Genomic DNA, 16,741 nt, shown 5'->3' with positions numbered 1-16,741 from the left:
ATATATATATAAATTCACTATTATATATGGACTATGCCGTATATATATTCACCATTATATATGGACTATGCTGTATATATATATATATAAATTCACTATTATATATGGACTATGCCGTATATATATTCACCATTATATATGGACTATGCTGTATATATATTCACCATTATATATGGACTATGCTGTATATATATATAAATAAATTCACTATTATATATGGACTATGCCGTATATATATTCACCATTATATATGGACTATGCTGTATATATATATATATTCACCATTATATATGGACTATGCTGTATATATATATATATATATATATATATATATTCACCATTATATATGGACTATGCTGTATATATATATATATATATATATTCACTATTATATATGGACTATGCCGTATATATATTCACCATTATATATGGACTACGCCACATCGATATATATATATATTGATTCGATTTTTTTGCTTAAAATATACTCCCAATGGCGCTACACAGGATTTTTGGAATACAGTGTCATTTCCAGGAGCAATGCATCAGGGATGGGGGACTTTTAATCCTTGCAATGTCACCACTTCAAAGGTTTTTTTTTTTACTGTCATTTTCCATAAAGAACAATTATTAAATGGGAGGGGGAGAGTGACTTCTAAGGAGAAAGCGGCATTTAATAAACGCCAGCTTTCATATCCTTTAGAAGGTAAATGGGGCCTGTGTATTTTTAGTGCTGGGGTGGGAGCTGTCAGGCGAGGAGGGTGGAACACCTGAAGTTTTCCCTTCCGTGTCTCTCTGTGGCCCCTCTGGCGCTGCGGCCTGTCCCCGGCTGCAGGTATATTGCTGACCTTCCTATTTTCGCCGAGCAGGGTCTTATCAGGTTACTCCTATTTCCGGACTTTAACCCTTTTTGTTATATAACATGATAATGAGTGTTTGATAACGCAACCTCTGCATTGCATTATGCGCGGCGCTCAGGGCACAGGCTGTAATTATGGGGATTGTCTTCTCTTTTATGATTCTAATTGCTTTCATAGATGCCCATGTGTGGAGCGTCTGCCTCTCTGAATGGCTCCCTAGTGTCTGTGGCACTGTAACCGAACAGCCAAGCCCAGGTCTCTCAGTCCTGGCCTGTCATCCTGGCAGTGCCTGGTGTGCCAGGTATTTCAGTGCAGTGTAATTGCCAGGATCATCTTAGCTGTCTGGACAGGAGGCTCCACAATGAACATGGAGGGGGAGGGAGGGCATGTCCTTTCTGACACAACCAAGGTGCAGTTGGTAGAGTCAATGGTAAAGCTGAGGTGGATGCTTTGACACTGTATGGATTGTAAATGGGTAGTAGGAGTATATAGAGGAGGGGTAGGTTGGCAGACCTACGTGGCGGGGGGCACACAGGCAGGTGACAGCTAAGCAGGTTGCCAGGGCCCTAATGTAGACTGAATTCAAGACTGAACACCTGCACGGCTAGAAAATAATGTGCAAAGGCGTTGTCTGTGCACGACAAGCCTCAGCATGTTGGACAGTGTGCTGGAACTTGTAGTCCTACTGTCCGTATGTACAGGTTTTTAAAAAACTGTCAAAAAGAAAGAATTTATTTGTTGCCCATAGCAATCAATCACAGCACAGCTTTCATTTTTCAAGAGCACTGTAAGAAATGAAAGCTGCCCTGTGATTGGTTGCTATGGGCAACTAAGGGCCTTTTCACATCAGTGTTTATTATTTCCGTCCTTCTGCTCCTATGATGAAAGTGCTGGATTCGGCACATAACTAACTGGAACGGAGCCTTACAGATCCAATTGACTATAATGAGATCCGTTTGTTTCCGAACATTTTCTTTAGCGAGAAGAAAGTTTGCTATTTCTGATGAATTCTGTGACAGAGGCCCCAAACAGAGCCTCTAACGCAGATACGAACATGTCAACCAGAAAAAAACCAATCATATACTCCACTGCTCAATTGCAAGAAATAACAATATATTTATTGAATAGAAAAATATATTTAACGCACTGTCTGTAACAGCCCCACAAATACACATAGCACAAAGGACATGTCCGCTACTGCCAGTGCCACTGCCTTCTCAGACAGCCGGGTGTCGGCCCCCATCAATCAGATACTGATGACCTATCCAGAGGATAGGTCATCAGTTATAATGTCTTGAAAAGCCCCTTATTGCATGCCTGTGGTTCTGCATGCTCAACTTGTGGCCCTCCAGCTGTTGTAAAACTACAACTCCCACAATGCCCTGCTGTAGGCTGATAGCTGTAGGCTGATCGGCATGCTGGGAGTTGTAGTTTTGCAACAGCTGGAGGGCCGCAGGTTGAGCATGCCTGGTATAGAGAGAGAGCGAGGGCAAAGGGAGTATTAAAACCACCATCATTTGTTTCTGTCTATATGCTGCTATGTGCGCAGAGGATTGCACTGTGATCTATCTTGGAAGTGTGCCTTTTGTTTCTATTTGTATTGTGACTTCCATCACCAAATTCAGTAAGGGCCCATGCACAAGAACCTATTTTCTTTCCGTGTCCGTTCAGTTTTGGTAGTTACTTGGTGTGCATTCCGTTTCCGTATGTCCATTCCGCAAAAGGGTAGAACATGTCCTATTATTGTCCACATTACAGACAAGGATAGGACTGTTCTATTAGGGGTCAGCTGTTCCATTCCGCAAAATACGGAATGTACACGGACGTCATCCGTATTTTTTGTGGACCACAAAATACTTACGGTCGCGGGCATGAACCCTAAAGGGAAGCTCTCCTATAACTCTATGGCTCCAGGGTGGAGATTGCCACAGTAAACCGGGAGTGCAATTACCACCATCATAGCCAATACCACTCCTCCCATCCTCCACTCCCCTCCCCTGGGTCGCTGCACAATGACAAGTAACATCTCTGTAGATAACACAGGATCCACCATTCAAAATAGATTAAATCACATCTTAAGGCCCCTTCCACACGGCCGCGATTTTCACGCGGGTGCAATGCGTGAGGTGAACGCATTGCACCAAATCCGAACCCATTCATTTCTATGGGGCTGTTCACATGAGCGGTGATTTTCACACATCACTTGTGCGTTGCGTGAAAATCGCAGCATGCTCTATTTTGTGCGTTTTTCACGCAACATAGGCCCCATAGAAGTGAATGGGGCTGCGTGAAAAGTGCGGATGCGGTGCGATTTTCACGCACGGTTGCTAGGAGACGATCGGGATGGGGACCCGATCTTTATTATTTTCCCTTATAACATGGTTATAAGGGAAAATAATAGCATTCTTAATACAGAATGCATAGTACAATAGGGCTGGAGGGGTTAAAAAAAATAATTTAACTCACCTTAATCCACTTCTCTTCTGCCTTCATCTTTGCTGTGCACAGGAAAAGGACCTGTGGTGACGTCACTGCGATCATCACATGGTCCGTCACATGATCCATCACCATGGTAAAAAAAAGATCATGTGATGGACCGTGTGATGAGCGCAGTGACGTCATCAAAGGTCCTATTCCTCAAAGAAGAAGACAAAAGAAGCTGGGCTGCGCGAACAAGTGGATTAAGGTGAGTTAAATTATTATTATTATTTTTTTAACCCCTCTAGCCCTATTGTACTATGCATTCTGTATTAAGAATGCTATTATTTTCCCTTATAACCATGTTATAAGGGAAAATAATACAATCTACAGAACACCAAACCCGAACTTCTGTGATGAAGTTCGGGTTTGGGTACCAAACATGGCGATTTTTCTCACGCGCGTGCAAAACGCATTACAATGTTTTGCACTCGGGCGGAAAAATCACGCATTTTCCCGCAACGCACCAGCATCTTATCCGGGCCAAAAGAATGATGCCCGTGTGAAAGAGGCCTAACAGTTCCCTTGTGACCTATGTACAGGTCACAGAGCAGGAGCAAAATTGAATAAAAAGTGATCAAAAAGTCATACACACTTTACATACACACAATAAAAACTACAGATCGTGCCTCAAAAAAATTATCCCTCACACGGCTCTTTAGACATAACAAAAAAAAAAAAGGTATGAAGGTCAGAATATAAAGATGAAAATAAAAAAATATTTTTTTCCCAAAGTTTTTATTTTTTTTCAGTATTAAAATACAAGAAAAACTATATACATGTGGTATTATTGTAATTGTACTAACTCAGAGAATGAAGGGAACAGGTCAGTGAATGCCATAAAAACAAAACCCATAAAAGTGTGGCGGAACTCAGGTTTTTTTGTTTTCCAATTTCACCCTATTTGGAATTTTTTTCCAGCTTCTGACAACATTGTATGCAATAGTAAATGGTGCCATTAAAAAGTACAACTTGTCCTGCAAAAAATAAGCCCTCATGCAGCTATGTGAACGGAAAAGTAAAAAAGTTATAGCTCCGGCACAGCAGGGAGTAAAAAACAAAAAACGGAAAACGGAATACTGCAAGGTCCTGAAAGGGTTAAAGTGGCTGTATGGGACTTTTAAAATTATGTTACAAAGCAAGGAGTGTGATAAAAGACTTTGATACAGAAGGTCATGGGTTCGAATCCCATCATAAACTTTTCTGAAAGACAGGCTAAAAAAGAACACGAGCACCAAATCTTCAACACTAGAGGCTGGTGGGAACACAGGAAGAGGCCTGCATCGCACCGCTGACATGGAGGTAAGTATAAAAGTGTTTTTTTGTTTTTTTTAAATACCGGACTGTTACTTTACTGCCACGGGGGAGGGGGTAGGGGGGGTTATTGGCGCCATGATACTGGCACATTAGGGGGCAGAGGGAGAGGATGGCACTATGATATTGGCACATGGTGGGGGGCAAAAAATGGATATGAATCATGAGGGGCAGAAATGTGAAATGATGGGGGAGAGGGCAAGAAATGGACATGAATCATGAGGGGCAGAAATGTGAGATCGACGCCTAGAGAAGACCAGGGAGCAGTGAGTAAAGCCAGCACTTGCTATATTCACCGTTCTCTGGTCCTACTGTACTAATGAGCGCTACCATAATGGAGGCGCTCATTAGTATCCGCATTATAAGGCCCCTTTCACACGGGCGAGTTTTCCGTGCGGGTGCAGTGCATGAGTTGAACGCATTGCACCCGCACTGAATCCGAACCCATTCATTTCTATGGGGCTGTTCACATGAGTGGTGATTTTCACGCATCACTTGTGCGTTGTGTGAAAATCGCAGAAAGCTCTATTTTGTGCGTTTTTCACGCAACGCAGGCCCCATAGAAGTGAATGAGGCTGCGTGAAAATTGCAAGCATCCGCAAGCAAGTGCGGATGCGGTGCGATTTTCACGCACGGTTGCTAGGAGACAATCGGGATGGGGACCCGATCATTATTATTTCCCCTTATGACATGGTTATAAGGGAAAATAATAGCATTCTTAATACATGGTGATGGATCATGTGATGGACCATGTGATGAACGCAGTGATGTCATCAAAGGTCCTATTCCACACAGATGAAGACAAGAGATGTCGGCTGCGCGAACAAGTGGATTAAGGTGAGTTAAATTATTATTATTTTTTTAACCCCTCCAGCCCTATTTTACTTAGCATTCTGTATTCAGAATGCTATTATTTTCCCTTATAACCATGTTATAAGGGGAAATAATACAATCTACACAACCTTGAACCCAAACCTGAACTTCTGTGAAGAAGTTCGGGTCTGGGTTCCACATTCAGTTTTTTATCACGCGCGTGCAAAACGCATTGCACCCGTGGGATAAAAACTGAACAACGGAACGCAATCAAAACTGACTGCAATTGCCTACCTACTCGGGCGGGTTTGCCGCAACGCATCCGGACCTTATCCGGACACACTCGTGTGAAAGAGGCCTAAGACAAACTGATATCCCCCCACACACACACACACCTTTGGGTGCAAAAAAGTGCATCTTATAGTGCAGGAAATACAGTGTGTGTACAGGGAGTGCAGAATTATTAGGCAAGTTGTATTTTTAAGGATTAATTTTATTATTGAACAACAACCATGTTCTCAATGAACCCAAAAAACTCATTAATATCAAAGCTGAATATTTTTGAAAGTAGTTTTTAGTTTGTTTTTAGTTTTAGCTATTTTAGGGGGATATCTGTGTGTGCAGGTGACTATTACTGTGCATAATTATTAGGCAACTTAACAAAAAACAAATATATACCCATTTCAATTATTTATTTTTACCAGTGAAACCAATATAACATCTCAACATTCACAAATATACATTTCTGACATTCAAAAACAAAACAAAAACAAATCAGTGACCAATATAGCCACCTTTCTTTGCAAGGACACTCAAAAGCCTGCCATCCATAGATTCTGTCAGTGTTTTGATCTGTTCACCTTCAACATTGCGTGAAGCAGCAACCACAGCCTCCCAGACACTGTTCAGAGAGGTGTACTGTTTTCCCTCCTTGTAAATCTCACATTTGATGATGGACCACAGGTTCTCAATGGGGTTCAGATCAGGTGAACAAGGAGGCCATGTCATTAGATTTTCTTCTTTTATACCCTTTCTTGCCAGCCACGCTGTGGAGTACTTGGACGCGTGTGATGGAGCATTGTCCTGCATGAAAATCATGTTTTTCTTGAAGGATGCAGACTTCTTCCTGTACCACTGCTTGAAGAAGGTGTCTTCCAGAAACTGGCAGTAGGACTGGGAGTTGAGCTTGACTCCATCCTCAACCCGAAAAGGCCCCACAAGCTCATCTTTGATGATACCAGCCCAAACCAGTACTCCACCTCCACCTTGCTGGCGTCTGAGTCGGACTGGAGATCTCTGCCCTTTACCAATCCAGCCACGGGCCCATCCATCTGGCCCATCAAGACTCACTCTCATTTCATCAATCCATAAAACCTTAGAAAAATCAGTCTTGAGATATTTCTTGGCCCAGTCTTGACGTTTCAGCTTGTGTGTCTTGTTCAGTGGTGGCCGTCTTTCAGCCTTTCTTACCTTGGCCATGTCTCTGAGTATTGCACACCTTGTGCTTTTGGGCACTCCAGTGATGTTGCAGCTCTGAAATATGGCCAAACTGGTGGCAAGTGGCATCTTGGCAGCTGCACGCTTGACTTTTCTCAGTTCATGGGCAGTTATTTTGCGCCTTGGTTTTTCCACACGCTTCTTGCGACCCTGTTGACTATTTTGAATGAAATGCTTGATTGTTCGATGATCACGCTTCAGAAGCTTTGCAATTTTAAGAGTGCTGCATCCCTCTGCAAGATATCTCACTATTTTTGACTTTTCTGAGCCTGTCAAGTCCTTCTTTTGACCCATTTTGCCAAAGGAAAGGAAGTTGCCTAATAATTATGCACACCTAATATAGGGTGTTGATGTCATTAGACCACACCCCTTCTCATTACAGAGATGCACATCACCTAATATGCTTAATTGGTAGTAGGCTTTCGAGCCTATACAGCTTGGAGTAAGACAACATGCATAAAGAGGATGATGTGGTCAAAATACTAATTTGCCTAATAATTCTGCACTCCCTGTATATGTGTGTGTGTATATATATATATATATATATATATATATATACAGTACAGACCAAAAGTTTGGACACACCTTCTCATTCAAAGAGTTTTCTTTATTTTCATGACTATGAAAATTGTAGATTCACACTGAAGGCATCAAAACTATGAATTAACACATGTGGAATTATATACATAACAAACAAGTGTGAAACAACTGAAAATATGTCATATTCTAGGTTCTTCAAAGTAGCCACCTTTTGCTTTGATTACTGCTTTGCACACTCTTGGCATTCTCTTGATGAGCTTCAAGAGGTAGTCCCCTGAAATGGTTTTCACTTCACAGGTGTGCCCTGTCAGGTTTAATAAGTGGGATTTCTTGCCTTATAAATGGGGTTGGGACCATCAGTTGCGTTGAGGAGAAGTCAGGTGGATACACAGCTGATAGTCCTACTGAATAGACTGTTAGAATTTGTATTATGGCAAGAAAAAAGCAGCTAAGTACAGAAAAACGAGTGGCCATCATTACTTTAAGAAATGAAGGTCAGTCAGTCAGCCGAAAAATTGGGAAAACTTTGAAAGTAAGGGCTATTTGACCATGAAGGAGAGTGATGGGGTGCTGCGCCAGATGACCTGGCCTCCACAGTCACCGGACCTGAACCCAATCGAGATGGTTTGGGGTGAGCTGGACCGCAGAGTGAAGGCAAAAGGGCCAACAAGTGCTAAGCATGTCTGGGAACTCCTTCAAGACTGTTGGAAGACCATTTTTAGGGGACTACCTCTTTAAGTGTCACGGATGGTGTACAGGAAACAAGACAAAACCATATAAACAATGTCTCTCTGGATCCACAACTAAGGAACAAAGGGAGACCCCTGCAATAGACCTGCCGCTCTCCCTCACTGCTCAGCCTATGCGAACACCCCAAAGGTGGATGGCCGCATATCCACGTTCCTCGGCTATCTATTACCTGAAGACCCTACAATAGTGAAGGGACACGACCACCGGCTCCCTACACTGACACGGAGGGAGTCAGGGTCACCTGGATCCAGAAAAGACAAAAACATAAATACATAAACAGCACTTATCTGCAGACGACTGACGACTGAGGACTGAGGACTGGGAACAGCATGCACACACACTCCAGGAAGTTGTATCAGCTGCACACTACTGCATTATGGGGAGGAACTTAAAGGGTAGCGATCAGTCTGACTGCATGACAGCTGAGATAGACTAACGAGATGAGAAACTAAACCAAAACAAAGAAATTCAAGGAGGAGGATCTGAGAAGCTCCTGTGAGCGCTTCTCAGCTGTCTGGCTGTGACAGTACCCCTCCCTCTAGGAGTGGACTCCGGACACTCAGGGCCCACCTTCTCAGGATGGGACCTATGGAAAGCCCTGATGAGACGAGAGGCCTTAATGTCCGTCACTGGGACCCACATCCTCTCCTCAGGACCATAACCCTCCCAATGAACGAGGTACTGGAGGGAACCGCGGACAAGACGAGAATCCACAATCCTAGAGACCTGAAATTCAAGATTTCCATCAACCATAATCGGAGGAGGAGGCAAAGGCGAGGGTACAATAGGTTGAACATAAGGTTTCAATAAGGACTTATGAAAAACATTATGGATCTTCCAAGTCTGAGGAAGATCAAGACGGTAGGCAACAGGATTGATGACAGACAGGATCTTGTAAGGCCCAATAAACCTAGGACCCAACTTCCAGGAGGGAACCTTCAATTTGATATTCTTGGTAGACAACCACACCAGATCACCAACATTCAGGTCCGGACCAGGCACACGTCTCTTATCCGCCACACGCTTATATCTCTCACTCATGCTCTTTAGATTATCCTGAATCTTTTGCCAAATAGATGACAAAAAAGAGGAGAATCTGTCCTCATCAGGCAAACCAGAAGAGCCCTCTCCCGAGAAAGTCCCAAACTGCGGATGAAACCCATATGCACCAAAAAATGGTGACTTATCAGAGGACTCCTGACGACGGTTATTTAAAGCAAACTCAGCAAGGGACAAAAAAGAACACCAATCCTCCTGATTCTCCGCCACAAAACAGCGCAGATATGTCTCCAGATTCTGATTGACGCGCTCTGTCTGGCCATTCGACTGCGGATGGAAAGCAGAAGAGAATGACAACCGAACCCCCAAGCGAGAACAGAAAGCCTTCCAGAATCTGGAAACAAACTGCGTGCCCCTATCAGAGACTATGTCTGAAGGAATCCCATGCAATTTGACAATGTGGTCAATAAATGCCTGCGCCAGCGTCTTAGCATTGGGCAAACCAGGGAAAGGGATAAAATGCACCATTTTGCTAAAACGGTCCACCACCACCAGAATCACAGACTTCCCCGAGGAACGAGGCAAGTCCGTTATGAAGTCCATGGACAGATGTGTCCAAGGACGGGAAGGAATGGGCAAAGGAAGGAGAGGACCTGATGGCCGTGAATGAGGGACCTTGGCACGAGCGCAAGTCTCGCAAGCTGCCACAAAACCCTCAACCGACTTACGAAGCGCAGGCCACCAGAATCTCCGAGCGATGAGATCCAGTGTGGCTCTTGCCCCCGGGTGCCCAGCAAGGACCGTGTCGTGGTGTTCTTTAAAAATCTTGTGTCTCAAAGCGAGAGGCACAAACAACCTCCCAGGAGGACAAAGATCAGGAGCTTCTGACTGGGCTGCCTGCACCTCTGCCTCCAATTCAGGAAAAAGAGCAGAGACCACCACACCTTCAGCCAAAATGGGACCCGGGTCTTCAAAATTCCCACCTCCTGGAAAACAACGTGACAGGGCATCTGCCTTCACATTCTTAACCCCAGGGCGGAACGTAACAACAAAATTAAACCTTGAAAAGAACAAAGACCATCTGGCCTGTCTCGGGTTCAGACGCTTGGCTGACTCCAAATAGGCCAGATTTTTATGGTCAGTAAACACGGTAATAGGGTGTCTGGCTCCCTCTAGCCAATGGCGCCATTCCTCAAAAGCCAACTTGATGGCCAACAATTCCCTATCTCCCACATCATAATTTCTCTCTGCGGAGGAGAGTTTCTTTGAGAAAAAGGCACACGGTTGCCATTTGGCAGTAGAGGAACCCTGAGACAAGACCGCACCCACCCCTACCTCAGAAGCATCAACCTCAACTATGAAGGGTAACGAAATATCAGGTTGTACTAGGATGGGAGCGGAAGCAAAACTCTCCTTGATATTAGAAAAGGCCTTACGCGCCTCTACTGACCAGGAAGAAAAATCTACCCCCCTTTCTGGTCATATCAGTGAGTGGTTTAACAGCAGAGGAATAATTCAAAATAAATTTCCTGTAATAATTGGCAAAGCCCAAAAAACGCATCAGCGCCTTCTAGTTCTCAGGAAGCTCCCACTCAAGCACAGCGCGGACCTTCTCGGGGTCCATGCGAAAACCAGAAGCGGAGACAAGAAACCCCAGAAATTGGATTTCTGGAACCGCAAACACACATTTTTCCAGTTTCGCATATAATTTATTCTCCCGCAGAATGAGCAAGACCTGACGTAAGTGTTCCTTATGAGTCTTGAAATCAGGAGAAAAAATCAAAATGTCATCCAAATACACTAATACAAATTTTCCCATTAAATGATAAAAAATGCTGTTGACGAAATGCTGAAAAACGGCTGGGGCATTCATCAAACCAAAAGGCATAACCAAATTCTCAAAATGGCCCTCAGGGGTATTGAAAGCCGTCTTCCATTCGTCTCCTTCTCTGACCCTAACCAGGTTGTATGCCCCTCTTAGGTCTAATTTGGAAAAGACTTTAGCCCCAACAACCTGGTTAAACAGGTCCGGGATCAGAGGAAGTGGATAAGGATCACGAATAGTGATACTGTTCAGCTCCCTGAAATCCAGACAAGGTCTTAAAGAACCATCTTTTTTCTTAACAAAGAAAAAACCAGCGGCAACAGGTGACTTCGAGGGTCGTATGTGTCCTTTTCTCAAACTCTCAGAGATATAAGCCCGCATAGCGACCCTCTCAGGTTGGGAGAGATTGTATAAACGAGATTTAGGCAGCTTGGTGCCTGGGATGAGATTAATAGGGCAATCATACTCCCTGTGCGGAGGCAAACCCTGAACTCCACTCTCAGAGAAGACATCCAAAAATTCAGAGAGGAAAGGTGGTACGGTCTTAGTAGAAACCTCAGAAACAGATGTTATGAGGCAATTCTCTCTGCAAAAGTCACTCCAACCATTTATTTGCCTCGCTTGCCAATCAATGGTGGGGTTATGTTTAGTGAGCCAGGGTAGCCCCAACACTAGAGGAGTAGGCAAACCGCTAAGGACGAAACATGACACATCCTCAACATGAGCATCACTCACAATTAAACGGATATTGTGAACTATGCCCTTTAATGATTTCTGAGAAAGTGGAGCTGAATCAATAGCAAAAACAGGAATATCCCTTCCCAAAGTGCATACTAAAGGCAGGACAAAACGGGAACTACAAGCAAACGGAAAACCTTCAATTTCCGCCTCAACCCTGCCAATAGTAACAGACGGAACATTTTTAAAAGATTTTTTCCTTTTTGTCTCTTTATTACTCCCAGAAAACTGCCTGAATCTCCTTGAGGGACAAACATTTGCCAAATGATTTATACCTCCACAACAAAAACAAACCCTCCCATGCGGGCTGAATCTTCTATTGTCAGAGGCAATCAACCCCAGCTGCATGGGCTCCTGCTCAGAAGGGGCTGACAGCGACTGAGACTCCTGCGCACAGAATGAGACCGCTGCACTGTTCCGAGACTGAGTAGGACAGGAAGGAGAGATCTCTCGTCTCTCTCTAAGACGCCTGTCAATACGAACGGCCTGAGACATAGCAGAGTCCAAGGAGATAGGCCTCTCATGAAAGGAAAATGCATCTTTCAATCCCTCTGAAAGACCATGGCAAAATTGACTTCGGAGTGCAGCATCATTCCAACCAGTATCAGCTGCCCATCTCCGAAATTCGGAGCAGTATATCTCTGCGGATTGTTTACCCTGGCATAACAGACGTAGTCTAGACTCAGCCAGAGCAATACGATCCGGATCATCATATATCTGACCCAGGGCTAAAAAGAATTCATCCACTGAGCGGAGGGGCCGTGCCCTCTCCGGTAGCGAAAAGGCCCAAGACTGAGCGTTACCCAAGAGCAGCGATACAATGATCCCCACCCTCCGTTCTTCATCACCAGAAGAATGGGGAAGAAGGCGAAAATGGAGTTTGCAAGACTCTTTAAAACGCACAAAATTCTCACTACCCCCAGAGAACGTATCCGGGAGCGAGACCTTGGGCTCAGCACAAACTCCATGAACGCAAGCTGAACCGGTCACTTGAAACTGAGAAAAAATCCTACGGAGATCAGCTACCTCCAATGAAAGACCCTGGAGGCGTTCAGCCAAAAGTGAAACCGGATCCATGCTTGAGACGGTTTTGGCGGCTGATAATGTCACGGATGGTGTACAGGAAACAAGACAAAACCATATAAACAATGTCTCTCTGGATCCACAACTAAGGAACAAAGGGAGACCCCTGCAATAGACCTGCCGCTCTCCCTCACTGCTCAGCCTATGCGAACACCCCAAAGGTGGATGGCCGCATATCCACGTTCCTCGGCTATCTATTACCTGAAGACCCTACAATAGTGAAGGGACACGACCACCGGCTCCCTACACTGACACGGAGGGAGTCAGGGTCACCTGGATCCAGAAAAGACAAAAACATAAATACATAAACAGCACTTATCTGCTGAGGACTGAGGACTGGGAACTGGGAACAGCATGCACACACACTCCAGGAAGTTGTATCAGCCGCACACTACTGCATTATGGGGAGGAACTTAAAGGGTAGCGATCAGTCTGACTGCATGACAGCTGAGATAGACTAACGAGATGAGAAACTAAACCAAAACAAAGAAATTCAAGGAGGAGGATCTGAGAAGCTCCTGTGAGCGCTTCTCAGCTGTCTGGCTGTGACATTAAGCTCATCAAGAGAATGCCAAGAGTGTGCAAAGCAGTAATCAAAGCAAAAGGTGGCTACTTTGAAGAACCTAGAATATGACATATTTTCAGTTGTTTCACACTTGTTTGTTATGTATATAATTCCACATGTGTTAATTCATAGTTTTGATGCCTTCATAGTCATGAAAATAAAGAAAACTCTTTGAATGAGAAGGTGTGTCCAAACTTTTGGTCTGTACTGTATATATATATACACTCACCTAAAGAATTATTAGGAACACCTGTTCTATTTCTCAATGCAATTATCTAGTCAACCAATCACATGGCAGTTTCTTCAATGCATTTAGGGGTGTGGTCCTGGTCAAGACAATCTCCTGAACTCCAAACTGAATGTCAGAATGGGAAAGAAAGGTGATTTAAGCAATTTTGAGCGTGGCATGGTTGTTGGTGCCAGACGGGCCGGTCTGAGTATTTCACAATCTGCTCAGTTACTGGGATTTTCACGCACAACCATTTCTAGGGTTTACAAAGAATGGTGTGAAAAGGGAAAAACATCCAGTATGCGGCAGTCCTGTGGGCAAAAATGCATTGTGGATGCTAGAGGTCAGAGGAGAATGGGCCGACTGATTCAAGCTGATAGAAGAGCAACGTTGACTGAAATAACCACTCGTTACAACCGAGGTATGCAGCAAAGCATTTGTGAAGCCACAACACGCACAACCTTGAGGCGGATGGGCTACAACAGTAGAAGACCCCTCCGGGTACCACTCATCTCCACTACAAATAGGAAAAAGAGGCTACAATTTGCACGAGCTCACCAAAATTGGACTATTGAAGACTGGAAAAATGTTGCCTGGTCTGATGAGTCTCGATTTCTGTTGAGACATTCAAATGGTAGAGTCCGAATTTGGCGTAAACAGAATGAGAACATGTATCCATCATGCCTTGTTACCACTGTGCAGGCTGGTGGTGGTGGTGTAATGGTGTGGGGGATGTTTTCTGGCACACTTTAGGCCCCTTAGTGCCAATTGGGCATCGTTTAAATGCCACGGGCTACCTGAGCATTGTTTCTGACCATGTCCATCCCTTCATGACCACCATGTACCCATCCTCTGATGGCTACTTCCAGCAGGATAATGCACCATGTCACAAAGCTCGAATCATTTCAAATTGGTTTCTTGAACATGACAATGAGTTCACTGTACTAAAATGGCCCCCACAGTCACCAGATCTCAACCCAATAGAGCATCTTTGGGATGTGGTGGAACGGGAGCTTCGTGCCCTGGATGTGCATCCCTCAAATCTCCATCAACTGCAAGATGCTATCCTATCAATATGGCCCAACATTTCTAAAGAATGCCATCAGCACCTTGTGGAATCAATGCCACGTAGAATTAAGGCAGTTCTGAAGGCAAAAGGGGGTCCAACACGGTATTAGTATGGTGTTCCTAATAATTCTTTAGGTGAGTGTATATATATATATATATATATATATAAACACTGTATACAGTGCATTTGGAGCATTTGAAAGTCTTCAGCCCCATATACTTTTTGTTATGTTGTGTCCTTGTGCTAAAATTAAAAAAAAATAAAAAGCTTATGCCCTCAATCTGCACTCAATACTCCATAATGACAAAATGAAAACTCTTTGCTAATTTATTGAAAAAAATAAAATAAAAACTAAAATCTTGCATTGACATAAGTATTCAGACTAGGGATGAGCGAATTGACTTTGGATGAAACATCCGGCCCGGCACATGGAGGGGGGGGGGGGGGGGGCGTTTATGGTATTGGATAACCCGTTTTACTCTTTAGGAGTGAACCTTTAGCAGTGATAGGTCACTGCATTAGTACATCAAACTTTGTACAGTATGAATTCTTTTTTTAGGCTAGGTTCACATCTGCGACAGCAGAGATCGCCAAAAAAGCAGTATTTTGTTTAGTAGAATTACGCATCTAGTTATGGTCAGTGGGACTCGTCAGGCGCAGTTGGTTCCCCAACAAATGACGGATCCAGCTCTTCCAATTTTTTTTTCTTCATGGTACAGAAAAAGAAATTGAAAATGTGCTAAAGATGTGACCCTACCCTTGTGCCTAAGGAAGAACCATCAGTCATAAGCAATATAAGAATATTTATCAGCGTCTGTTCTGTGATGTCACTGTCTGCCTTATGCATGTATTATGATGCTGTGTTGTGACATCACTATGTTCCCTATCTTTTATCGCTCTGATTATTGTTCATCTTCTGTGACACTATCCTTGTTCTATGACATCTTTGTGTGCATTATACTTGTATTATGATGCTGTGTTTATTGTCCCTTGATTGGGGCATCACTGTGTTCCCTAGCTTTTAGCTGTGCTATCGTTATAATTATTATTCATGTTCTGTGACAGTATAACTGTTCTATGACATCACTGTGTGCATTTTCCCTGTATTCTGATGTTGTTGTGTTTATTATCCCTTGGTGGTGACATCATTGTTCCCTAGCTTTTAGCTGTGTTATCACTATGATTACTGTTCATGTTCTGTGACCGTATTCCTGTTCTAGGACATCATTGTGTACATTATCCTTATATTATACTGTTTAGTATCCCTTGGTTGTGACATCACTGTGTTCCCTAGCCTTTAGCTGTGATATTGCTATGATTATTATGAAAAGGAAAGTTCAGCAGCTCTCACCTGCCCCACCTTCACCTGTGAGCACGGAAGGCCCGTGTCAGGAACCGGGCAAACACAAATCCAAAAAGTCCAAAGATCCAGCTCCACTTCAGTAAAGGAAATCTTTTATTTTTGCTTGCGGTAAAAACACATCCAGTTTACAAAAAGTCTTGTCTACGCGTTTCGGGCTACTGAAAACAATTCAAGCCCTTACTCAAGGGCTTGACAACATTCTTTGTATTATAAATGATCCTGTGCTTTTATGTCAGTGTTGGGACATTACCATCGTCCTTAGTCCTTAACACCACTATATCCATTTATTGTGACATCACTTTGTGCATTATTCTTGTATTGCAGTGCTGTCTTTATTTCCCAGCGTTATGACATCACCGTGGTGCTTCGCCAGCGTGATAACTGTAAATATCTCTTGTCTACGTATAGCTGATAATGGACATAGTAATGCTCTGCTTCCTCCCGTCATCAATAACTAATTTATCAATCTGCTGCTGACAAGGACACAGGCACAGCAATAAAAGGACATTTGAAAAATGAATTCAGATGTAATTTCCTCTCGGCCTCGGTGGATTTTAGGGGAAGTGGGAATATGTATAATTTCCAGCTGTCAGCAGGAGTAAGCCCATCTATTCTTAC

General features: G+C 43.6%; 1 protein-coding gene across 4 annotated transcripts in view; it reads left to right on the top strand.

The window, feature by feature from the left end:
* Positions 1-16,741, top strand: part of DVL1 (dishevelled segment polarity protein 1) — a 231,790-nt gene that overhangs the window by 5,047 nt on the left and 210,002 nt on the right. The gene's annotated exons all lie outside the window — the stretch shown is intronic.

Source organism: Bufo bufo, chromosome 1 (assembly GCF_905171765.1).
Source record: "Bufo bufo chromosome 1, aBufBuf1.1, whole genome shotgun sequence".
In the NCBI taxonomy this organism is placed as follows: domain Eukaryota; kingdom Metazoa; phylum Chordata; class Amphibia; order Anura; family Bufonidae; genus Bufo; species Bufo bufo.
Note: the sequence above shows the minus strand (reverse complement) of the source record. Positions and strands in the feature narration are given on the sequence as shown.